Source organism: Leuciscus leuciscus (genome assembly GCF_965113295.1).
Source record: "Leuciscus leuciscus genome assembly, chromosome: 20".
Taxonomy (NCBI): domain Eukaryota; kingdom Metazoa; phylum Chordata; class Actinopteri; order Cypriniformes; family Leuciscidae; genus Leuciscus; species Leuciscus leuciscus.
The window spans coordinates 35197200-35222720 of record NC_138744.1 but is presented as its reverse complement, the minus strand read 5'-3'; the positions used below and the strand labels follow the sequence as shown (position 1 = coordinate 35222720).

General features: G+C 38.1%; 1 protein-coding gene and 2 long non-coding RNA genes across 5 annotated transcripts in view; 1 reads left to right on the top strand and 2 right to left on the bottom strand.

The window, feature by feature from the left end:
• Positions 1-21596, bottom strand: part of LOC309483423 — a 309493-nt gene extending 287897 nt beyond the window's left edge. Inside the window, exon 1 of the long non-coding RNA XR_014200558.1 lies at positions 18506-21596. This is a non-coding gene — a long non-coding RNA (uncharacterized lncRNA). The remainder of the gene's footprint in view (positions 1-18505) is intronic.
• The window catches only part of LOC309483395 (mannosyl-oligosaccharide 1,2-alpha-mannosidase IA), a 217689-nt gene that overhangs the window by 134125 nt on the left and 58043 nt on the right, over positions 1-25521 (top strand). The gene's annotated exons all lie outside the window — the stretch shown is intronic.
• On the bottom strand, positions 5843-13510 carry LOC309483421. 2 transcript variants are annotated; one of them, XR_014200555.1, is made up of 5 exons: positions 13495-13510; positions 11440-11473; positions 7516-7667; positions 7330-7422; positions 5843-6798 (listed from the first exon to the last, which is right to left on the bottom strand). It is a non-coding gene; the product is annotated as an uncharacterized lncRNA (long non-coding RNA). The 2 variants fall into 2 exon arrangements; XR_014200556.1 differs by lacking the exons at positions 11440-11473; positions 13495-13510 and having other exon boundaries at positions 7516-7756.

Here is a 25521-nt window from a genome sequence, read left to right as displayed (position 1 = left end):
GTTACCTGGGTGTTCTGAATGGTTCCTAGAGTGTTGTTTGGGCATTGCTATGTGGTTGAGAGTCCTGGATGGTTGCTTAATGGTGCTTACTTGCAAATGTCAAATAAGCCCACCCTTAAATTTGTTGAAATCAATTAATTAATATTTCTAAATGAAATGATTTTTCTCCAGATGGGTGGGTAAAATAAAGCTGATATAGCTGTGTGTCATAAACATCACATTGGGTGCATGCTGTCTAGAAAAGAGGGTCATCTAGTTTAGTCGGTTCTGGATACTTGCATTTTTCTACTTTAACATCTAGAAGTTTGAAACTCTTGATACTGAGATTTTTGACAGTGTAAAATGGCTTGTTAAAATCTGTCATTCGTCTGCTTCATCGCTCAGGCAAAACGGCCGTATTGCATTCTGATGCACAGCGGCAAACTGCTCTGATTTATCCTGAAGGTTTTTTGGCACTTCATTAAAGGCACCAGTGGTATTTTGAATGTTGTGCTGGTGAGAAGCCCAGTGGTGCATATGAATGATGCATTCTGATTGGTCTTTCCAAGTGTGTATGAATTACTCATAAGCATGTATATACACACAACACATACTGTAGAGTATTTCCAGAAATATTACGGTCATTCTACCACAGCCTATAAAATGAAATCCATGAAATATATATTTAATCTTTTTTTTAACTTTAATTTTAAGGACCATGGTGGGAAAAAAATATTTCTTGTCCATTTCTATAATTTACCCTAAAGTCTTCAGATAGGGGCTGAAGAAGCAGCTTTTACAGTCTAAAGAAATGTATCAATTGCAATTCAGTAATTTCTTTAATTAAAATCCACAATCATGAACTGAAAGGGTGACAGTTCTCAATTTCTGAATTTTGCACAACCCCGAGACACATTTTAACAATTTATTTAAGTCCACTTAAAAGAAATGATTTACAGGGACATAAATACTATAGATGCAGTCAAATACGTGTACAAAATCATGGCCCAGTGGCATACAGCGGATCCTCACAATATTAAGCATGTCACTCAGGTTATGGGTACAAGTAACACTGTCTCCTCCAGATATGGCGGCTGCCTATAATAGCAGACAGAGCACAGTGCTTTGCTACTCATTTAGCCCAAGTTGTTGAAGCCCTCTTACAACCAGCCTGTGTGTGTGTCCTAAGTTGCCAAATATGAATACAAGTTATCGGCTCCCATAACCTATCTCTGAGATGGTGTTTAGGAGTGGTTGGTATTTAATGACGTTAGTCATAAAGGCTTCCTCCATACCAGAGTCAAAGGTACATGCAACCTCCAAAACGAACACCTCACTGATCTCCGCATTAATCACAACAACATCTGGTGTATTAGCAAACAGATGTGGAAAGGATTCAGAGTTACAATTACAATACTGAAACATGGATGGTTTTACACAGGAATGTTTGAACATTTTTACAGAAGATGATAAATAACTTAAAGGGGTGGTTCGGGATTTTTGACATCGGACCTCATTTTTAAGTCAGCCTGGTTGTTATTCATCAGTGGAGACATTTTTTTTTTTTATTATCCAGTCCTTATATTTGGATAGTTAGCCGATGCTAGGCTAGCGCGAGTCAATGGTATATGTTAGCCAGCCATTAAAAACCGTTTTACCCACTCCACAGTGCACCAAACGCAAATCAATTATAACACTAGACTATCGATGTATATGTCCGTTGAGAGAATAATGTTAGAAATCAAACTTACCTTTTCATCACAATGCATTAGTTATAATTTGTTCCCTGTAATCATAAGCCTTGTCTACAGCAGCAGCGGAGTGATATTGATTATCTAGGCAACCGAGTGAGCCGGTACACACATGACGCAAGTGTATTTACCTGCCGACTTTGATATCGCTGAGGAATACTAGCTAACGTTAGCTGGATGTAACGACTGTATCCAAATATAAGTTATTTAAATAAACTCCTGATGTACTTACAAACTTTCCATTGCCTCGTTTTATGAGTACAGAACCTATTTGTACTACTGTAGAAGTTTGGTACTATTCTGGGCATTAGTGGGGTAGCCTAATTTATGAGATACAACCTTGGATCCATTAGTGCCTGCACTAAGACATTCGGCTGATGTCTCTAAATAAGCTCTAACTTTAATAATGTTCAACCAAGGGGAAAAAAAGCTTCTGGGGGGGTGTTTGACTCGAGGTCATGGTGCAAAGGACCCTAGGTTGAAATTCCTCCGAACCATCCCTTTAAGAAATTAAAACACACACACACACACACACACAAACACACACACACTCACATACATACAGAGTTGTGCAATATTTAGATCAGTGTGGAGGGACTGTGATTCAGTCCTGCGGGATCAGCAATACTGTCTCTCTCTCTCTCTCTCTCTCTCTCTCTCTCTCTCTCTCTCTCTCTCTCTCTCTCTCTCTCTCTCTCTCTCTCTCTCTCTCTCTCTCTCTCTCTCTCTCTCTCTCTCTCTCTCTCTCTCTCTCTCTCTCTCTCCATCACATCATGAGTCCAGTGGCGGTAGAGCAGCAGGGTCTGAGGTGTTTGGTGGCGAGGGAGGGCAATGTCTGTCGTGAAGACACACAGTCTAGATTTACTCTGCACACTTTGTCATAAAGAAAGCCAGCTTCATCCGTCACTCCCCACACGCTTTCAATCAATCTCCTGCCGAGTCTTCTTTTATCACTCTTTAGCTGAGCATTTGCTCACTGATGGAGAGCAGAGCACGAGACCGTCCTGCTCTGACTAGGAAGAGGTTTTCTAATCTAAGTAGAAGATGGCAGCTGATGCTTTCTGTATCAGTGAGGAAATGACTTATAGTCAACAACTCCAAAGTTTAGAGATTGACCGATATATCAGCCAGACCAATCAATCGCCCGACATGTGAGATGAGCATTAGGAGGCCAGTCTGAGACCATGGACACTGGTCTATATATCAGTCATATAAATCAGTTATATAAATAGATAGAGTCTCTTCAGAGTTCATATGGATTCGTTTTACGATCTCTTTATGAACTTTTTGAAGCGTCAGTGGTAGTCTGCGTAAGCGTCACGAAAGACTGACGGGTTTAGAACGACATGACGGAGAGTAATTAATGACAGAATTTTCATTTTTGGGTGAACTATCCCTTTAATGACAGACAATAGATAATCTGTATTTTAGTGAATTTTGACAGAATATTGCATGAATCATTCATTCATTATCTATCTTTATGGAGAAAAATATATGAACTAATTAATGATGTGATTCAAATATTTAGTGTGTTTATGTAATTTTGACAGAATATTGTGCAAATGTGTTCATTCATTCATTGATCCATTCATCAGTCTTTATGGAGACAAATATATGAACTCATTAATTTAAGTGATTCAAATATTTAGCATTTATACTTTTGACAATACTGTGAACTGAGGTTATGCATGGTTTATGATGCTGTAAACAATAATAACTTTGTTTTGAAATGAGTGAAGTTTATTATAGCACTTCACCTATCACTCAGGGAGGAGACGAGAAAGAAAGAAATCCACACCTCAGCAGTTCTTCCGTCTCTTAATTCACTCCTCCGCCGACCCGCTCCACGCTACCAATCAGACACTTAAGTGTCTCGTTACATTTCTTGTGCTTTCCTGCTCAAGATGCTTGTTGCTCATAAATATGGATATGTGTATAACTCAGTCTGCAGTCTAAGTGTGCTGTGGTAGTCAGACGTTTGATGCATCTGTTCGATGGGAATATCGTTCTATCTGTCTGTCTGTATATCTGTCTATCTGTCTATCTGTCTATCTGTCTGTCTATATATCTGTCTGTCTGTCTGTCTGTCTATCTATCTATCTGTCTATCTGTCTGTCTATATATCTGTCTGTCTATCTGTCTGTCTGTCTGTCTGTTTGTCTATCTATCTGTTTATTTGTCTATCTCTCTTTTTCTGTCTGTCTGTCTGTCTGTCTATCTGTCTGTCTGTATGTCTGTCTGTTTGTCTATCTATCTGTTTATTTGTCTGTCTGTCTGTCTGTCTGTCTGTCTATCTGTCTGTCTATATGTCTGTCTTTCTGTCTGTCTGTCTGTCTATCTGTCTGTCTTTTTGTCTATCTGTCTTTTTCTGTCTGTCTGTCTATCTGTATGTCTTTCTGTCTGTCTATCTGTCTGTCTGTTTGTCTGTCTATCTGTTTATTTGTCTATCTGTCGGTCTGTCTGTATGTCTGTCTGTCTGTCTGTCTGTCTATCTACCTATTTGTCTGTCTTTCCATCCATCGATCCATGTTTGTGCGATGGAAATATCAGACACTGGGGGGCAACGGGAAGACGGAAGGCCAGTTTAACGGTGGGCAAGATTTAGCGTTGCGATCAGGTCTGAGCGAACGACTTTACAGATCCAACTTGTCAAATGTGATGCAGGACGGATCTTGTAGAACGAGGGTGAGATTTGTCTTCCAAATAGCCGTGTCCGTGAGCGGAATGACTCCGCGTATTTCTCACTCTCGTGGGTTGGGATGAGCAATTGTGAGTTAATCCGAGCTTTAGCATGAGGCCAAGCAGGCCAGGATGGTGTCAAGAGCGTTTATCTTGAGGTCGGGAGAATGAATGTATTCAGAGGAATGACTCTCCGTTTATTTTTTGGTTTGGAGGCAAACGCAAACAGAGCAGAATAATGGCCGTGTTTTTACTGCGGGATCAGAGTAATCTGATTAGTTCCATTCTGTGCTGGTGATGTGATTCACCCTCAAATCAGCCAATCGCAATCTGAACATAAAGGGTAATTGGAGGGAATTTCTGCTCTCGAAAAAGCATTTTCTTATTACCATCTCTGATTTGATTGCCCGATTCGCTCTTTCAGACTCTCCGCTGCTCTCAGACACACAGAAACACATTGGCTCGCTTGTTGACACGGCTGTTGGCGACTCTGATGGTGGCCGATGACAGAGTTGATTAAAGTTTGGAGCAATAGGCTCTGTGCCTGCTTCTTCGGCTCATTAATGTGACTGGCACGTTTTTAGAGGTGACTCAACACTTCGCTCTGCACCTGAGAGTGTTACGAGTGTGTGTTGTTGAGGCAGCTAAACTAACTGAGCTCTCAAAAACTATTTCAACACTTATAGATGTTTGAATGTTGTTGTAGTAGTACTTTATTGTTCAGCCTTAGCTGAAAATTGGTCTTTGGTCTCGCCATACAATCACAAAACAATTAACAATACACAACATTCACCCAATACATCTAACAATACACAATATCCACAATATCAAAGCTTAAAATATTGACATTTCCTACCCCTTATTCAAAAGACTGATGTTCAACACTTGACTGGGACATTTTAAAAGATGTATGTTTTTCTTCATTGGAGTGTCCATAAAATAATTGTGTAATACTTTACTTATTTTACTTTACTTTAAGTATTTTTAAAGCACACTGTAAATTCGAATAAGTTCAGTTTACTTAAAAAAAGTTTGGAAACCGATTGCCTTATTTTTGCAAAGCAAACTTAAAGGGAAAACTGAAGTTAAGTTAATAATCAGCTAAAAGTAAAGAAAGCAAACTCTTCTCAAGTAAATTAAGTAGTAAATATCAATTTAGTTTAATATCAATTCTAGTTAACATACTCTATAATATTTACTAATCTTACTTACGATTTAGTAGTAAGATTACTTGAGTAATTCCATTTAACTAACAGTGTTATAATGCGTTCTGCAAACATCTTAAATACTATTATTCTCAACATGGTTTTAATCTGCCTTTTTAAGTTATGGAGACTCAAAAAAATATGTGCAATCGGTTTCCACATTTTCTTCAAGTAAAGTGAACGTATTTTTAGTAGTTCAACTAGCATGGAATGCACTTAACACAAGTGTGAAATTCTCAACTGTTTAATTTCTCAACAGTAAATTTAAGAACATCACAATACAAATATGCTTTAAAACATCAGTTTTCTTTTTAAACACTCTTTATCTCTTGGCTAGCAGCATTCTGCTGTCATGACATTTTCAAAAAAAATGCACTGTATGCTAACAAAACAGCAAAAATAACATAAAATAGGCCTTTACAATGCTGAAATACAGACCTTTTCTACCTTGAATAGACAAGGTTTACAACACTGAAATATAAAATGTCATACCTTGACACAGCATGTGGCTTTGGAAAGGTTTAACAAATTTAAGAACATCACATATGCTTTAAAACATCAGTTTTCTATTTAAACACTATTTACCTCTTGGCTAGCAGCATTCTGCTGTCATGACATTTTCAAAACATGCACTGTATGCGAACAAAACAGCATAAAATAGGCCTTACAACTCTGAAATACAGACCTTTTCTGAATAGGCTTTTACAAAATTTAAATACAAACATTTCCTACCTTGACACAGCATGTGGCTTTGGAAAGGTCTAAAAAACACAGTGGCCACTTGAAATTAGTGCAAATGAATATGCCAATATGCTAACTTAAACACGGCAGCAGGCATCTAAGGCAGTAAGGAGACAAGTTTAGCTTACAAGCTGATTTTTAAGGGTTTGGAGTTTGGGTTTGAGATTCTTCCCTCCCAAAGACAGAAATACCCGTTGAATGAAATCAAATGTGTTCCTCATTGTCTTTGGGTAGTCTAAATTAAGAGCATATATCAAAGCAAAAAGGAGACATACAGCATGTGGCAAATTTGGGACATCATCCACAACAATTGTTCCCTCCAGAACGATTGCCCTTAGTGCATCCACGTTGAGGGCATTTGGACGTTTGGCAGGCATACCTTCAGGTAAAATTGTGAGCAGGCCAACATCTACTTCACTGAAGTCTGCATCTACATCCACATCCTAAGTAGAGAAGGAAAGAAAAATCAGAATTGTTTAGTATAAAAGCCTATAGTATCTAATGCAAAACTACAAAAAGTATACCACCCAGGATTAATATTTGTCCTAACATGAGCTATATTCTCATGGAATAAAACAAAATGGCAATTTAAAGGGATGGTCCAGAGTAAAATCAACCTAGATTCACCCTTTGCACCATGACATCGAGCCAAACACCCCCCAGAAGCCTTTTTTCCCTTGGTTGAAGATTATTAAAATTATAGCTTACTTAGTGATATCAGCTGTATGGCTTAGAGCAGGCGCTAATGGCTCTATGTATCTCGTAAATTACCCCACTAATAATGCCCAGAACCACACTTCTACAATAGTACTAATAGGTTCTGTACTCATATAACGAGGCATTGTAAAGTTTGTAAGTACATCAGGATTTTATTCAAATGTGTTTGGCTCGATGTCATTGTGCAAATTACCCTAGGTTGATCTAACTCCGGACCATCCCTTTAAGAAAGCAGAAATACCAATAACATTACTTACAAAGCACGTCCTGAAAAATTCCTCTGGGTCATCCCCCAAGAGGACTGGAAGTCCCTGAAGTACTGCGGTGCGAACAAATGTTACATCAGATGGCTATGAAAAAGTAGAGACAGGTAGACACGTTATCGGCCGAGGCTAACAATCATATGCAGATTATGATTCAAAGATAGCATCATAAAATAATACCTTTGAATTAACTTGTTGCAAAATTTCATCAAGTATTCTTCCCTGGTTTCCTCCTTTTTTCCGGAAAATTTCAAACAAGCGTGTAGAGTGTGTGTCCAACGCAGCGTAGAACTGAGATCTCAGATTTTTCCCAGATATGCGATTGAATTCTGCTAAGATCTAAAGCATTAACATAAGAGTGGTTGTTAACATTCAAACACACAATTCATAAAAAACACAGGTTTTTGAAGAGGAAAAGAAAACAAACCTGGCTTTCCATGAAAAGTGCTGGCCACTTCTCCAAAATCTCACAGACAGGAGGTTCAGAGTGGATGATTTCTTTCCGTCTCAAAGCGAATGTGCTGTCCATCTTCTTGCCAATCAGGCTCATGTTTGGGGGCCTCTTTTTGATTTCTTCTACAAGTTCTACTCTTGTGCATTCTTGACTTTCTTCATCTTCCCCATTAGGAAAGTTTGGCAAGAAATTTAATTCAAATCTCCTGGGTTTTTTAAAGCCTGACTTTGTTGCCATGGTTTCACCTCTCTTTCCCCCAACTGCAACATCACTACAGCCACATTTACGGAGTTTTGTTCTATAGTTGGCCATTTTAAATTTCAGGCTGTTTTTCCAGCCAGCTGAGCCTGTTGGGGAGCCCTGTTCAGTCAAACAGGGATGTGCTTTGATTAGAGCTGCGGCAACTTGGGCAAAATCTTCATCTCTTGGATACGCCTTAAAGGTGTACATGGCCCCAGCAAGTGCTTCCAGTATGTCATGTTTTATGTCTCTTCCAACATTAAGAGTTGTACCATCCTTCATAAAAGCAAGGTTTCCCTGACGGAGACGGTACTCAACATTAACAGATAATTTGGGTATTTCAAAATCCTCCGGCCATTCAAGCTGTCGTTCAGCAGACAACTGCTCTGATGTATCAGAACCTGAGAGAAGTACAGTGCTAGCTTGACTTGAGGAGGGAGATGTTTGTTGAGGAATTATTTTCAGTGTTGCCCTCTCTGGCAAATCATTAATGTCACTGACATTACACAATGCATGATTAAAGTCAGGGTCTTCATATTGGACATTGAATGTGTATGTGAGCTGCAGCTTCTCTTGCAACACTTGTTTCAAGGCATCAACATCAGCTGGTTTTTCAGGAATGGTTACTTTTCTGATGTCACCGTCGTGCACAATAACGCGGAGTATCATCGACATGGCTAAGTGAAATTCTAAAATGGAAGAAAAAGAAGAGCAGAAGTAAAAAAAACAAGCCATAATACAAAAGAATGTAACTTAGCAGCAGATGTAATACTTCAATGTGACATAGAACTGGCCTCGGACATTATAAGCGGCCAAAGGGAAGGGGTCATTTAGTTCAGAAGGCAGAACCACTTGCAGTGAATGTAAGCTGCACAATTCATAAGAGCGCAAATGCTCAATGTACCATGCAGTCTGAGGTTTGCAGAGGAACATTATGTCAGTGTTGATCGTCAAGATTTTCTCAATCTGCATGAATTCTGGCAAACCTGAACAAGATCCAACTGAAACCACCATGTTTGGGCAGTACTTAATTCCATCAATGTAAACACTGGATGAAACTAGCACAGTACTACAACTAGGACTCCGCAGCTCTAGATATTCCTGAACGTTTTCAGGAAAGGCCGTGATAAGTGAACTACAGACCCTGTCCATTTGTACTCTTGGCTTGAAAAAAGAACCGGCATCCATGTGATAGGCAATTGCCATTTGGTGCTTCTTGGCCAGCATAAGGGGGACATTTTTGAAATTTTGTGCATCACGGATCACTTTCTTGAAGAATTTATGTTTCCCCTCAAATCTGATTGTCCATAAATTCCTCAATGGTCCATACATTCTGATCAGCTGAGGATAATGCTCCATGTAGTGATGCTTTGGACGCAGCACAAAGTTTGGAAACACTTCTTTAAGCAATGCTCTGTGGTCTGAGATCTTGCAATTCAAGAAATCCACAGTCTCATCAGAAAAGTGGGTAGACAAAGCCAATTCGACAATATCTTTCAACAACATTAGAATTTCCCAGGTATGGTCATTCTCTCCCACTTTATGGCCAATCAAGAGTGGGAGGAGCCGCAAGAGGGCCCAATTCTCATGGCCGTTTCCCCCTATTGTTCGCTTACTTGCGTACGATTTTGGAATTGGCTGTGGCTGGTCGGTCCTGTCTGAAAATTTGTATGGGAATTGTTTGATGGCACCATTTAAGGAATCCAGGGAAAAGTAATGTTTGCCAATTAAATCTTGCAAACACACCGCCATCTCTACAGGAACAACGCCCTCCAAAAGATCATGCAATAGATCTGGGGGGAAACCACCAATTGCATTAAAGTGTTTCAAATTGTCACTCAATGGACAGCTACTCTTCACACCATACTGTGCCACCAAAGTACTATCCTGTAGAACATCTTGAACATGCTGTTGGTGTTTTTCTTTTGTCCTCATTTCAAAAGAGCCGGACCCAACTTCTTTGACTTGAATGTCATCCCTTGTGGCCATGCAAAATCTACAAGGAAAATTCACTCTAAAGCTCTCCTGAAAGCCTGCCAAAGAATGGGCACCCAGATTATCTGCCAGGACATGCAGAACAGATCCCGTTACACATGATCCCAACTGCTCAACGTATACTCCCTGCTCTTCAAGACATTTCAGGTCTTCAATTAGTGGGTGGAGTACTTTTGAGTAGCCATGTTGCTTAACTACATTTGTTTTACACAGAAGAGCTAGCTGAATGGTGTGCAAAGAAGATGTGTGTTTTGCAGGCAAGTTCGCAAGAACCCAGTAGATGGCACACAATTTGTGTTTTTTTCGTGATGTTCCAAGTGGATTGGCCACTTCAAAATCATCTATGTAGAGATTAAGGGATATTCTACAATCACCTTCTGCAAAAAATGAATTATCCCTATAATGGGTACCATCCCTGTAACTACTGTATCCCCTTGAGGTCTCACCTGCAGCCAGCACCTCATCAAGAACTTCCTTTTTATTTAGCAATTTCTGCAACATTTGAATAATTGGGACATACACATAATATTGATCATCTCCATCTATTTTGTACTCAAAAGGAGTAACAACTGGAAATTCTCTCATGAAGTATGATACTCTCCTATTAGTTGTGGATAGAGGAGCTCCTTCTTTTGTACAGTGTAACAGCACATTGCTGTCAGTAACTGTCCTGACAAGCTCTTTCACAACTGTGCTTTCTACCTCACCGTAGTGCTTAACAAGAGTCTGCTGTATTGTGCTATATAACAGTGGCGCAGACAATAAATTAATTTGATTCAACTGTTGGATAATTTCTTGTGTTGCACTATCAGAAATATGCAAGATTGTTTGCATTTTCAGAAAAAGTGATGCCAAATTGTGTTCCAACTTTTGTTTTGTGTCATCCAAATTGTCTTGTTCCACTGCCACATCACATTCATCTTCACTGCCTGATCTGTCAACAAGTGGATCAGCTGTATCTTCTTCTGTGTGATTAAGTTGGGTGCTTAAAACAACCCCTACTTTAAAATCTTCATTTAAGTGGTGGTGGTGTGCTTTACTTTTATGCGCATTAAACGTGGAGTACACATTAGTCTCAAATGAACAGTCTTTGAAAGGACACTGAACTTTCTCGTTATTCCTCAAATGAGTACGCAAATGGGCAAAATAATCTGACTCGCTACATGGCTCAGTTAAGTCACAAACATGGCACTTGTAAGAAACTAAAGCACGACCAGAACTACTTGATTCTGGAATTCTATGCTGGGAATGGATTTTTGATAAATGCACTTTTAATGCATTGAATGACTTAAAAGTACATGGACATTCAGTATGGAGACATGGTACTGGAACAATTCGTGAATATGTTCCATGGCTGATGCGGTAGTGTTTAAGAAGTTGTGCCCTCTTTTCTGATGTGTAAGTGCATAACTTACATGTCCACTGCATTGCAGCTCATCAACTGGTATTCTAAAAAAAAAAAAAAAAAAAAATTACATCAATCAAAAGTCAAAGAACAAACAACATAATCAGATGCATAGACTGGTGTTTCTCTCCCTCTCTTTTTTCAAATTGTTGGACACATGCAAAGCAGTTGGTCAATGAGTTAAATGGAAACATCACATGCATTAGGTATTATTTGAAAACTAAGACTGTTAAAGTTTTCATGGTGACAGTGCATCATCCCTGTCAAATTGAAAAATAAAATGCAATTGGTGCTTTCACATTTCATTTTCACTACAATCTCGAGGCAAGACTGCCAATATTAAAATGAAAAGGCAAACATGAAAAAGAAAATAGTTTTTTTACAAAGCTTTTTATTAACGCTAACAAAATAAGTGAGTTAATAAAAAGCTTTGTAAAAACTATTTGCAGTTTCTTTTTCACGTTGCCTTTTCATTTTAATATTGGCTGTCTTGCCTCGAGATTGTAGAGAAAACAAAATGTGAAATCACCAATTGCATTTTATTTTTCAATTTGACAGATGATGCATTGTCACTGTGAAAATGAAATAATTTAATTTCATTCTTAATTTGGCACATATTTTGTGTACAGTTTTCTGTAATGAAATGGTTAATCTGGTTTTAGTTTTCATTTTTATTATTTAATTGATTTATTTAATTTTGGCAGAAAATTGATTCCATAGGTTAAGGCAGGGGTGGGCAATTAATTTTCCCAAGGGCCACATAAAAAACTTGGGCGGTTGTAGAGGGCCAGACCAATACACTTAACTCGGTTCTTCCCAATATATTATTTCTTTTTATAATAAAAAAAATTTAAAAAACAGGAAATGAATGAAATGTGGAGTACGCAATTATATCTCTGTTTAATGAACATTTACAAAAGCAGTTTTGAAAATGTGCATGGTTTCAAAACTAGCATCACATTAACTATTCAAAAAAGCAATAAATGCCCCCCAGTGTTGGCATTTATGTAGAAAAATTAGTTGCCTTGACTTTGAAAGCAGCAGTCCATAACTTTTGGCACTCTAGCGGTTAATAAATAGAACTGCAAGCATCTTGCGGAAGAACATTGCAGCCGGAGCTACTTCTCTCATGTCTATGACGAGCCACGCAGGCACTGGGCTACTCTGCAGCGGTTAACCCGCCTGGCCTAAAATAGTCCGAATATAAACACTGATTACATGTATACTATAGTGATTCATGATAAGACAAAAACACGGTTTGGGAAATGTATTCATGATGTACTCGCTCAATATATAATTTCTGTAAAATACTCGCTAACAAACTCGACTGAAAAACACCTCACAATTTCCCTCTTATTTTGCTGCCTGCATATTGCCATAGTTATCATAATAAGCACGCATTGGGTTTTCGAAATAACCGGCTTGACTGGAGTTCGTCATTTATCGTTAGGTTTTTAACGTGCCCAGTCAAGTTAAAAAATATGTATTTTAAAATAACTGATCTAAAGATGTAACATTAGCGGTCTTTTCCATCCATTTGTACTTTGTCTGTATTGCGCGCTCTCTAGAGTGAATGCAGCCGTGTCTCTGAGCTGCCTATTCAAAATTGGCGCGTCCAGCTAACATTATCATAGTTTATGCTGAGCGTCAACGAAAATCATACCATAACAAACACAACATTCAAACCGAGGTGACCCATTTGACACGATTTGTATAATTGTCACTAAATTTTGATTTCTGTAACGTTAAACATTCGCGTCTGCATCAAGACCAATCATTAGTTCAAATTAACGTTACTGGCTAACCCTGCCCATCACTACAACAAATTAACGAATTAATAGTAATTAATAGGCAACCAGGCAGCTGGATTAAAGATATAAAGCAGCAAATAAGTTGTTTGAAGGGAAATTGCTTCAGCACAAAAACGTGTTTGTTAAAGTTCTTAACATGGGCTAATATTCAACAAAACAAGAATGCAACTAACAAAATACAGACATTTGAACGATTATTAAGACTAACAAACAAACACAAATCTGAAAATGAGGTTTAAATTAAAAGAGTTTACCTTGAACTTCACGAAGCTCCTCTGCATGTGCTTCTGTGCTGTGTGGACAGTGGGGGAGGGGAAATTGTGGACCAGTACGCATGCGTAACAGCCCGTCTTGGACATTTTGAGTAATTTTACTTAAATTACACTAGTTATGGGAGCTATATTTTCGAATATTTCAGCAACAATATAAAATTTGTAGTAAACTCAACATTTTGGCTAAAATCAAGTAAACTTACTAGTATTTTTATAGTAAGGAATAATATTCTATTTTACAGTGCATTAATTATGCTTGTAATGCACCTTATGTGTTGTATAATCTCATTATCTAATGCCACTGCATCAGATTAAAAAAACATAAAGCAAAAGTTGTATTGTATGAAGACAGTTAGTAGTATTGTGAGACATTTTTGAAGCGTAAAGGCCTGTTCACACCGAGGACAATAATTATAATGATAAAGACTGTAGTGGCGCTTGCAACGCCAAGGTCATGGGTTCGATTCCCAGGGAAAGCAAGAACTAATAAGACTGTAAATGTGTACCTTGAAATGCAATGTAAGTCACTTTGGATAAAAGCGTCTGCCAAATGCATAAATGTAATGTAAATGTAAAGATATAGTTCTAAAAATCACTCTTAATAGAATAGCAGAGTCCACACCATAACTATAACGATAATGGCACAGAGAAACAATATCATTGGAATCACTTACTGAACTTTTTTTCCCAGCTGATGAACGATAAAAACATTGACAGCCAATCAGAATCCATCCTGCTTTAAAGAGCTTGAGCATTTCAACTTTAGTTAGTTCATGTGATGTGAAGCAGGTTTGTGCGCCATTCAGATCTGAATTGAGTTTGATTTAAAGAAACAAATGCAGAACTGCAGTTTATATATGAATGTAATGAAGTCAAGGAAATGTATATAATTGTTATTTTAACAAAAACATTTAACAAACACAATGTTGCATCTTCAAAGCATTGTTTGAAAGTTTTAAAAAGCATTTAAAAATCCTTCAAGTTTGAATGTTTATAGGCGTTATGGACATAAATATGTACATATACAGTATATATACACACACACACACGCACACTACTATTCAGAAGTTTGGAGTCAGTACATTTTTTTCAATGTTTTTGAGAGAAGTTTCTTCTGCTCACCAAGGCTACATTTATTTGATCATGAATATTTCGAAATATTATTACAATTTAAAATAACTTTTCTATTTGAAAATATTTTAAACTAATGTTTTCCTGTGATCAAAGCTGAATTTTCAGCATCATTACTCCAGTCTTCAGTGTCACATGATCCTTCAGAAATCATTCTAATATGATGATTTGCTGCTCAAGATTATTATCAATATTGAAAACAGTCATATTTTTATGAAAACCATCTTTTTTAATCAACTTCAAATCATATTGACCTAAACTTAGAATTCAATTTAAATTCCAACTCGTGAATTAAAAGAGAGCCAATGCTTAAGCTCAAAATGTTCCACAATCCCCGATGTAAACATGTTTCAGAACGAACAAACCAAGTCTCTTTAAATGTCAATTTAAAATGTGTATTTGGGCATTTTTAGTCAGACTACCATAACCAGCATAACCCTGCCTGCAAATCCATGCTGGTAATTTTTCTTTTTGTTGAAGTGATCAGAATCTAGAGTGAGCAAAGCGCTCTGTTCTGCGGAGTATCTTTACATCTCTCCTCAGATCCCTTTGATTTGCTGAGATGGTGTGTGTGTGTGTGTGTGTGTGTGTGTGTGTGGTGAGCAGAGCAGACATGAGTGTTCTCTTCCTCTCCGGTTCTAATCCGGCACAGCGGAACAAATGGAAAAGCATAAATGAAGTGGTGCTGGCAGTGGATGGACTGCTGTCATTATGTTCTTCTGCTGCATCCCGTTCCTCCTCTTTCTCCTCCTCTTGTTGCTATGGAAGCCCTGTTTGATTCAAAGGAAACGAACCATCTCCGTTCAGACCATAGACTGTAAAAAAAATATGGACGTAGTGTCCGTGACGTCACCCGTTTCTGAAGACCGGTTTTGAAGCCTAAAGTGGGCGTGGCCGACCGTCGCCATCTTGGCAGCGCGTCACTCCTGAATTTATTTATTTTTACAGTCAGACAATTAGCTGAGGTAACGTGACAGCTAACAGACAGCAGACAAACGGCTAATGATGACTAAAGACCACAGCAGCGGGAATCCACCTGTCACTCAAAAGTGGACACCCTTAATTATGCAGAAATTTAAGGCTTAACATAATTTAAACGGATGAGTTATAAAAAAATTCACCCTCCTCACAGTCGTCATGAAGGGCAAAATTAGCTGTATAGACCAAAGCCACTTTTTGCTCCAGGCTGTAAACATGTGTTTTTCTGCTGTAAAGTTGGGCATTTCAACATGGGGGAGATGCAGATTTGACTCACTTTTGCAGCCAGCCTCAAGCGGCCAGTCGATGAATTGCAGTTTAATTCAGTTCCGTGTTGGTTTCAAGAGAGAGAGACAGGGAGGTTGCCGCTTGGTTCAGACAGACTCCGAGCTCTTCACGTCTGCACTGATCAGGGTTCTGCTAAAATCGCAATTGAAGAATTGGCTTCTTCAGATCATGGTTATTTGAATTGCGTACAAGGAAGGTGAATTTGAATTTGAATTGAATTGTGATTCAGAGGTGATGCATTCTGGGAAATGCTGTGGTGTTCTGCTCTGGAGCACAAACGTTCATTTATTAAATGATTAAATAAACTAAATCCATATTTACATAGGTGGCATTTAAAACAGTTCAAATTGAACTTCAATTCTACACCTTAATGCGCATTCAGTTGAATTTCAATTTAAGTTCTGAGTAGCACACAATTTGAAAAGTTTTAAATTAAGTTTTACAGAAATGATCTACAAATATGATCCAATGTTGGTGTAAAAACACTTATCAATGTTATTTACTTACTTACATACTATTGTGGTATTTTAGATGTATATACATAGCTTTTATTTGTATATATTCTTTAGTTTTACAGGTGTAAAGGTTCAGATGTCTAATGCTTCTGTTTGTTTCATGCCTCTGGGGTCTCAGTTTCGGTTCGGTGGAGTAAATAATTGGTACTATTGGTGGTGAAATGATTAGGAAATCTGAGACTAATATCGATAACTGATGTTTTAAGCAATATTTGCATATGATTTAGCAGTTTATTGTCATAAATCTAAAAAATCTAAAAGGTGTGCATCATACATGAGACCTGGGTGAACAATGTACAGTTGGTTTTATGACTGTAAGTCATTGTCTTCAAATGCTATTGAACTTAGAAACGTTTATGCCAATGTCGCATGTAATTGTGAGACGGTCCCTAAATATGCGTGTGACAAAAAAGTATAAGAATGCGCTTCATGTGTCTTTCACTTACAACGTACCCATGTCTTAATGCCAAAGACCGCAACTATATCTTTATATGACATTCCTAATTTAAAGTAAAATGTTATTTCTTCTGTCATCTCCATCTCTGCTGTTGCCCAGTCTATGCTATGGTACGGTTACAGTATTGGCCGCTGTGGCTCCCTCAACTCGTGGCCACGACAAATAGATGTCGTTCTCTCAAAATATGAAGTCGTGGCCACGAGAAAAATATATCGTTCCCTCAACATATGATCTCGAGGCCACGACTTTGCATCGCGTGGCCACGACATAATGATTTCGTTACCTCAACAAAATGATCTCGTGGCCACGACATAATATCACGTTCCCACGAGTTAATATGTTGTGGCCACGACAAAAATAAGTGAACCGAACATGTCCCCTCCCGGTCACCGTACATAACCATCAAAATTATAACAAATAAATGCTTGAAATATCTCACTTTGCATGTAATGACTCTATATAATGTATTAGTTTCACCTTTTAAGTTGAATTACTGAAATAAAACACACTTTTGCACGATATACAATTTTTTCGAGTTTCACCTGTAGCCTATATTTGATTTTATTTCAGCTTTTTAAAATATTACTATTTGAATCGCATACTGTCTGAGTAGGTACTGCATTTGAATTTCCTTTACGACCATTAAAAAGTATGTGGTATATAATATGAATGCGTGTAGTGTGAATGAAATTCGGACGTACCACGTTGTTACTTTCATAAACCCTCTCCTGTGGCCTCATGGGATAGTAAAGATGGGATAGTAAAGATGATCCATCAAATGCACACTTCAGAGTCTTGGTGGAAGTAGTAGGTCATCTGACTACTTTTCGCCTACTATATAGTATGGAAGTATTCGGTTTCAGATGAAGCGCTCGTCTCTATGATTGACAGTAACTGGGAGATTGGGGGGGCGGAGCTTTAGTGAAGGATCAATCGGCCTGGAATATTCCATTCTTCTAATTCCTGGAATCCACTCACCTGAATTCCAGCTGATGTCAGGCACATTTCTCCATGGACACGGTTGACATTTTCAAAGATTTTATTCTGAATGAGCATTTGACATTATTGCTTATCTAACCATACTGCGCAAATGATATTCCATGGGAAGATACGCATCCTTTGAAGAGGCAAAATAAGAGGGCGGATAATTAGCGTGTTCTTTGAGCCCTTGAATGGAGACTTCCTTGCTGAGAGTCTCTCCTGGGTGTCATTCAGAGAGAGAGAGAGAGAGAGAGAGAGAGAGAGAGAGAGAGAGCGCTGATGGTGTCTCCCTCAGTTACAGCTTCCCCCATCTGGAGACATGCGCAGATGTTCATGTAGTTTACATATCTAACTGAGAGTGTGTGTGTTTGGGGTGTAAAGGTTCAGATTTCTCATGCTTCTGTTTGTTTCATGCCTCTGGGGTGTCCGTTTCAGTTCGATAGAGTTATTATTCGTGGTGCAATGATTAGGAAATCTGAGACTGATATTGACTGGGGTGGTTGATTCTAATTTCACTTTTCTAACTTTAGTTAGTGTGTAATGTTGCTGTTTGAGCAAAGGGAGATATTTGCTTTTAAAGAAATCGTTTTTTAAGGACAGAATATGCTAATCAATGAGTAGAAGATAACTCCACATCAGCTACATAAATTCATCAACTAACCATTCAGAAACGTCCTGTTGCTTCTACATGTTGTCACTTCTTCTTGAGTCTCTCCATCATTGTCTGACTCCGGTTTGAACATAAAAGGCTAAAAGTTTTAGAAATTTTCAGTGCGTGTCTGTGTGAGTGCAAGCTGTTGAAGCTCCGCCCCCTGTGCCAGGAGGAGCAGCTCATTTGCATTTAAAGGGACAGACACAAAAACAGTACGTTTTTGCTCACCCTCAAAAATGTACAATTTTAACATGCTATATAAAAAATATGTGGGGTATTTTGAGCTAAAACTTCACATACACACTCTGGGGACATCAGAGACTTATTTTACATCTTTCTGCAGTCTAACTGCCGCTACTTGTGCAAAAGCAGTCATTGAATTCAGCAAAGGATTGATATAGAGCAGTGAATCAGAAAAGCCTTTTGTAGAATGAGATTTGATTAGGTTTGTATCTTAAACTCAGTTATCAAGTGATGCCCAAAAGCAGCTTCCAGCAAACCTTTGCAGAGCGTATCAGTTTTTCAAACACTAAAGTTTAACAACAAGAAGAAAGTCTGCTGGTGCGCCGCGAGTAAATCACACCACAGGCGTCAGGAGCCCCTGGCGACAAATAAATGTGTGTTCTAAATCTCGCCTCAGTGTTTCTTCCAGACTTCTATTTATTTCTTAATAGTTCAATTAGTCTTCCAGATTGCAGTTTAATGCATTTCAATTTGATCTTGATGAAGTTGAAGTTGATCCTCAGTTGTCTATCGTCTCGGCAGAATCCCCTCGGCAGCTGAAGTGTGAACCGAGTATCGAATGTAGTCGCAGGTTTGTTTGCTTGTGAATTTAATTAACTCACTGTTGCACGTCGACACACTGGAGATTGTGCATCATAGGCTGCATTTACACTGCAAGGCCTGAGAGTAAGTTTGACTGTGTCAGTGAATGCATTCACACTGAGAATCAGAGCTTTGTCTTGCATGTGAGCGTCCAGATGAGTGAAGGAACGCCCGGAGCAGGAGTCTCTTTTTTAGGAGGTCGCTAACCTTGTTTTTTGATAAATGAAAAAAGAAAACAAGTCTTTTCTCAAGGTCAGATGTGCCTCTTCATTCTCAGGTCAGATGGTCTGTGTTTTTGTGTTTTTAATGCACCTTTTTTTTTTTAACCACACTTGTGCCTTTCCAGAATCATTGTATTAATAATTCATGCTATAGTCAGATAGGTGGTTCTGCTAGCTGGGAATAATTTCTTTTAATAGCGGGAATACATGATTGATGAAGATGACCCAACACTAAAAGATATAAATATACAAAATCATCTGGCCCAAGCCTCCGTCCTTCTCAAGGCTTGACTCCAAGATTAGAAGAAAAATCGATACTAGGTAGAAGAAGAGAGGAAAAAGTGTAAATCACAAAAGTTGAGAGAGTTTGTGCATGCAAAAAAGTTCCAAAGTCCCTCTCTATATCTGTATCAGTTGTTTCTGAACTCCCTGAAACGCCTCCATTGTAGTCTTGAGTTTCTTCCAGGAACAAACACGCCTCAATATTCCTCATTTAAATAATTCCCGCACAAGGCATATGCTAAATAAAGGGGCGGGGCCTGATTTAGTTAGTTAGTAGTGTGTTGAAACCGCGTGTTATGGTGAAGGGTGGGACATTTCCCAAACACACTTGAAGCAGTTGACCAATCACAACACACTGGTCCAGCCGACCAATCAGAGCACAGGGTTCTTTTCGGAAGGAGAGGCTTCATTCAGGAACTAAACTGGGGTGCGTTTCCCAAAAGCATCGTTAGCCACTGTGGTCGCAAGTTCCGTTGTTGTCCACATAGTTCTAACGAACATTCGCAAACAGCATCGCAAAGTTGTGTAGTTGGAACGACAGATCTCGACTGTGGTTACAAGCATAGTTTCTAGTTTGCATGACATATGGACTTAATAAATCCTTATCTTGAGCAAAATAAGCAAGCTGACATCCAGTACAATCTATATCTTTTAGTTTAGAATACATACAAATGTTATTTACGTCTTTTAGTTTGTCAAGAGATTTAAAGCGTCGTTCTTGAAGAGTGCACACGTGCTAGTACGTAAGAACGAGCCTATGATTGAATCTGGAAATAAAGCAAAATAACTGAGAAAAAGAGAAATAGTCCTCTGGTGCCATGTCCGTAATTTATAGAAAAACATCAAGCATTAATTCGGTCTCAAACAGACTAATTAAAAGTAGTTATTACTTCACGTGCTATATTTATACTTGTGTGTATATATATACTGTAAATATATCTAAGAATATTTTGCAATGCATTTAAATGAAATCAATGACCATAATTCATTCGTTTTTCATTGATTTATACTTTCTCAATGGCTCATGGGATTGTGGTTCATTCCCTCATAAAAATGTAAATATACAGCCTTATATGTTTTTCTTATTTCCATATTTTCAGATTAAAATCATATGCTGTTTCAGTTCAGAACAGGTTGGTTTTGGTTCAGGCTTATAGAGCTCAAGGAAATGAATGAAACTGAGGCACTGAACAAGCGGGCGGTCACTGCTGTGCTCTGTTGTGTAAAATAAAATCAAGTCCTACACCATTTTTCCTGTTGACATATTTTTCTATTGAAACTGGAAGTTGGGACACATCAAGAAAAATCACACTCTAAGGGTTGAATGCCCTAAAGCTGAAAGTGTAGAATTGCTGCTGGTAATGACTTTCTCCTCTATTCGTTGTTGTATTGACAGGTAGGTGTAATAGAGAGAGAGAGAGAGAGAGAGATATTGTGAGGAGGACGATTGGCTGTAATTGGGTCTAATTACTCTGTTGGGTCTGTCTTAATTATGAGCCTTGTCTTTTAATTTGGCAGTAAGCATTTAAGTGGATGGGCTTCAAACATGTCCAGAGGAGATTTATAGGTGGTCGGATTGTATTGCTCAGGACCATTGTTTTGAAAATGTTGAAATATATACGTCAATAATTGAATAATTAAAATTGTTTTAATGTTTTTGAAAAAAAGTCTCTTATGCTCACCAAGCCTGCATTTATTTTGATTCAATAAAAAGTGTAAAATTGTGAAATATCATCACAAAAAATTAAATAAAATATATATATATATATATATATAATATATATATATATATATATATATATATATATATATATATATATATATATATATATACATACATATATATATATAACTATTCTATATATATTTCTATATATATAGAAATCTTTGGAATAATAATCAGCATCATTACTCCAGTCTTCAGTGTCACATGATCCTTCAGAAATCATTATAATAGGATGATTTGCTACTCAAGAAACATTTCTTATTATTATCAGTGTTAAGTTGTGCTGCTTAATATTTTTGCAGCAAAACAACATATTAGAATGATTTGTGAAGGATCATGTGACACTGAAGACTGGAGTAATGATGCTGATATACAGCTTTGATCACAGGAATAAATTATAATTTGCAATATATTCACATAGAAAAGTTATTTTAAATTGTAATATAATTGTAATCTAATAAATGCAGCCTTGGTGAGCGGAATAGATTTATTTCAAAAACATAAAACATCTTAATAATTACGAACCTTTGACTGGTAGTGTATCTATCATAATATGTAGGAATTGTATTGTTCATAATGAGACTATCACTTCACATCTCTGCAGTGTTTGGTTTCACTTCTAAAGCACTACACACTCCAACAACTTGAAATGTTCTTCTCAAAGTAGCCTCCTGATACCCTCAACATAATGGATCCATCTGTGTTCCAACTCTATCTAAATAAATGAGAGTCTCTGAAGATCTCCAGGCTGCCAGTGAGGAATGAGCTCCTTAAAGTGAAGGTGACCTGAAAGTGATGGGAATTAGCCTCCTAAGAACGGGCGAATGAGAGTATCACTCATGCTGTCTGTGGCCAGTGAAGACATTCAGCACATATCAATGTGAAGTCTTAAAGTGTTACTTCTCCCTAAAGTGAATATTTACTCACCCTGGTGTTGTATTAATGTCATATGCCCTTCTTTCTTTTTCAGAGCAGAAAAGGAGAGATTAAAAAAAAACATCCGGCTCTCGCTCCGCCATTTAATAGCAGAGAATAGCGGCTTCAAACTTCAAGCTTTTTAAAGAATCACAGAATGACCCATGCTAGACGTGAGGATATACAATAGGATTTGGTGAAAAACAAACTGAAATGGAATGTATGATTTAAAGGGATGGTTCAGAGTAATTTCAACCTAGGGTCCTGTGCACCATGACCTCCAGTCAAACACCCCCCCCAGAAGCCTTTTTCCCCTCGGTCGAACATTATTAAAGTTAGAGCTTATTTAGAGACATCAGCCAGATGGTTTAGTGCAGGCGCTAATGGATCCAAGGCTGTATCTCGTAAATTACCCCACTAATAATCCCCAGAATGGTACCAAACTTCTACAGTAGTACAAATAGGTTCTGTACTCATAAAACGAGGCATTGCAAAGTCTGTAAGAACATCAGGAGTTTATTTAAATAACACTTGCCTGACGGCTAATGCTACCGCTAACTCAGACGTCGTGGTCACTTCCGAGATTTGGGAAAAACCCGTAAAAGTCCTTTGCAAAACTCACAGGTGTAAGGGGAAAGCTAGTGAACTTAACACTCCATAGAAATGTATTGATAACTGGATGATATTCAAAATACTATTTAAGTGTTGATCTGAAAATACAAGCATTTATAAAACTTTCAAAATTCAGCGAAACGTTTTTATACTCTGGGCGTCGTTACACTACATCCTTATGGATCGCTTTCTGCCAGGACTTTTACGTGCTTTTCCCAAACCACTGAAGTGAGCTCGACGTCTGGGTTAGCGGTAGCATTAGCCATCAGGCAAGTGTTATTTAAATAAACTCCTGATGTACTTACAAACTTTCCAATGCCTCGTTTTATGAGTACAGAACCTATTTGTACTACTGTAGAAGTTTGGTACTATTCTGGGCATTATTAGTGGGGTAATTTACGAGATACAGCCTTGGATCCATTAGCGCCTGCACTAACCCATCTGGCTGATGTCTCTAAATAAGCTCTAACTTTAATAATGTTCGACCGAGGGGAAAAAAGCTTCTGGGGGGTGTTTGGCTCGAGGTCATGGTGCAAAGGACCCTAGGTTGAAATTACTCCGAACCATCCCTTTAACGGACCTTGTCCGTTGGTCTTCGTTCGTGAGACTCTATTAGCGCCGCAGTTCACTCCGTCTCGCCCCCAAAAAAACACGACACATCCCTTTAAAGGGATACTTCAGGATTTAGCATTAAGCTTTGTATTAGTAGAAAACCTGTAGTATTTTCGAATTACCGTGCTTTCTACACTCATGTCCCCCGGAGATGAGAGATTAAAAATCGTCATTTTGCGTCATCGGAGGATTTTTTGGCCAGAGGCGAGAGACTACAGCCAGTAGGAGGGGCTGTCCCACATGTTTTCAGCCCGCCCATAGGAGGTGGGATCTCACTCACAGAATGTACACAGTATCAGCCGTCTTTCTTTGGAAGCTAAGCTAACAGGCTCTTGTTCTGTGGAGAAAGCTGAGTAGTAGGGGTTACCATCCTCTTTTTCCCGGACATGTCCGGCCGTCGAGATCGTCCAAAATGTCCGGGATTCGGCTTTTGGTTTCTGCAGTCACCATTCATTGTTTACATGCACACCTTTTGTTTCAATCTAACTGAATTCATTCCGATTGGTGAATCTGAATGTAGTGTTTACATGAACGCTAAACAAGTGATCGGTTGATGTGCGTTTTAACATTGCTAAGAAAATTCCCGCTCCTCCGTGAGAGATGCGAGACCGGCGCGTCTCAGTAATCCTGCCACCGGCCTCGCGCCGTTCTCCCGCGGCCCTCAGTCTCGTCCTGCTCGCCACAGTAAACATAATGAATGGCGACAGTAGAACGCAAAAGCTGAATCCCAGACATTTTGGCCGATCTCGAAATACCGGGCAAACTCGTCACGGAGTCTCACTAGTAGCCTAGCCTTCTTGTTTTCAACTGCGCTCTCTAACCGGGAGGCGTGGCCTCGTAGAGCAGCGAAGCAAGTGCATTCTGGGAGTTGTTGTCTTTCATCCACATAAGCCAAAAATACATTTTCTGGCTTTTCTCAGTCTAGAAATCTCCAAATTCAAAAATAATTTCACATTTCTTCTACATAAATGACCTATTTTAAATACACATTCATCTTTCCAGAGGTGAAGTATCCCTTTAAGAACTGCGACACAATGTTCCAATGCTTCAGGGATATTTATTTTAAAAAAAATGCATTTAAAACTGTCAGATATTGTCAGTTTTCTGAGGTAGTTTGATATGCATTGACACTACCACCCTGGCATACTGTATTTGCTGAATGAAATCAAATACTTGTTTCTTACTAATTTTGTGGTGCTGATTCCAAAAATGTCACTTTCTCACATAACATGCGGCATTTCATTGCGTTTTTGCTTTTGACAATCATTTGTAATGAACTCTTGCATTATCCTTTATTCCTATCTTCCTCTGAACTGTCTGTTCAATCCTCAGCTGATTTTCACATATATATATACAATTATTTTACACCTAATCCTGATTTTACGGTTAGAATTGTGGCCAGTGACAGAATTGGTCAAAAATAAGTATTTGAACATATTTTCAAGTTAAATGATTTTGAATACTTTTTTCCCTTAAAACCAAAAACTCTTGACATTTGACTGCCTTTAAGTGTATAATATGAAGTAAGTATATAATTTAATTTGATGATGAAAAGTTTTGTGATGAAAAGTTGTTATTGATATTTTTAACTCTTCAAATAACCCTACTAATCCCAAACTGTTGAACGGTAGTGTATAGATAAATAAATGAATGAATGAATGAATGAATGAATGAATATATACAATACACTTTCATAGCTGTTAATTGTTTTGACAGTATTTATCTTTGAGTAATGTGTCTAATTAGAGAAAACATTTGTTCCACGTATCAGAATAAATTGTCATTATTTGTCAAAATGATGTATTTATTTACAG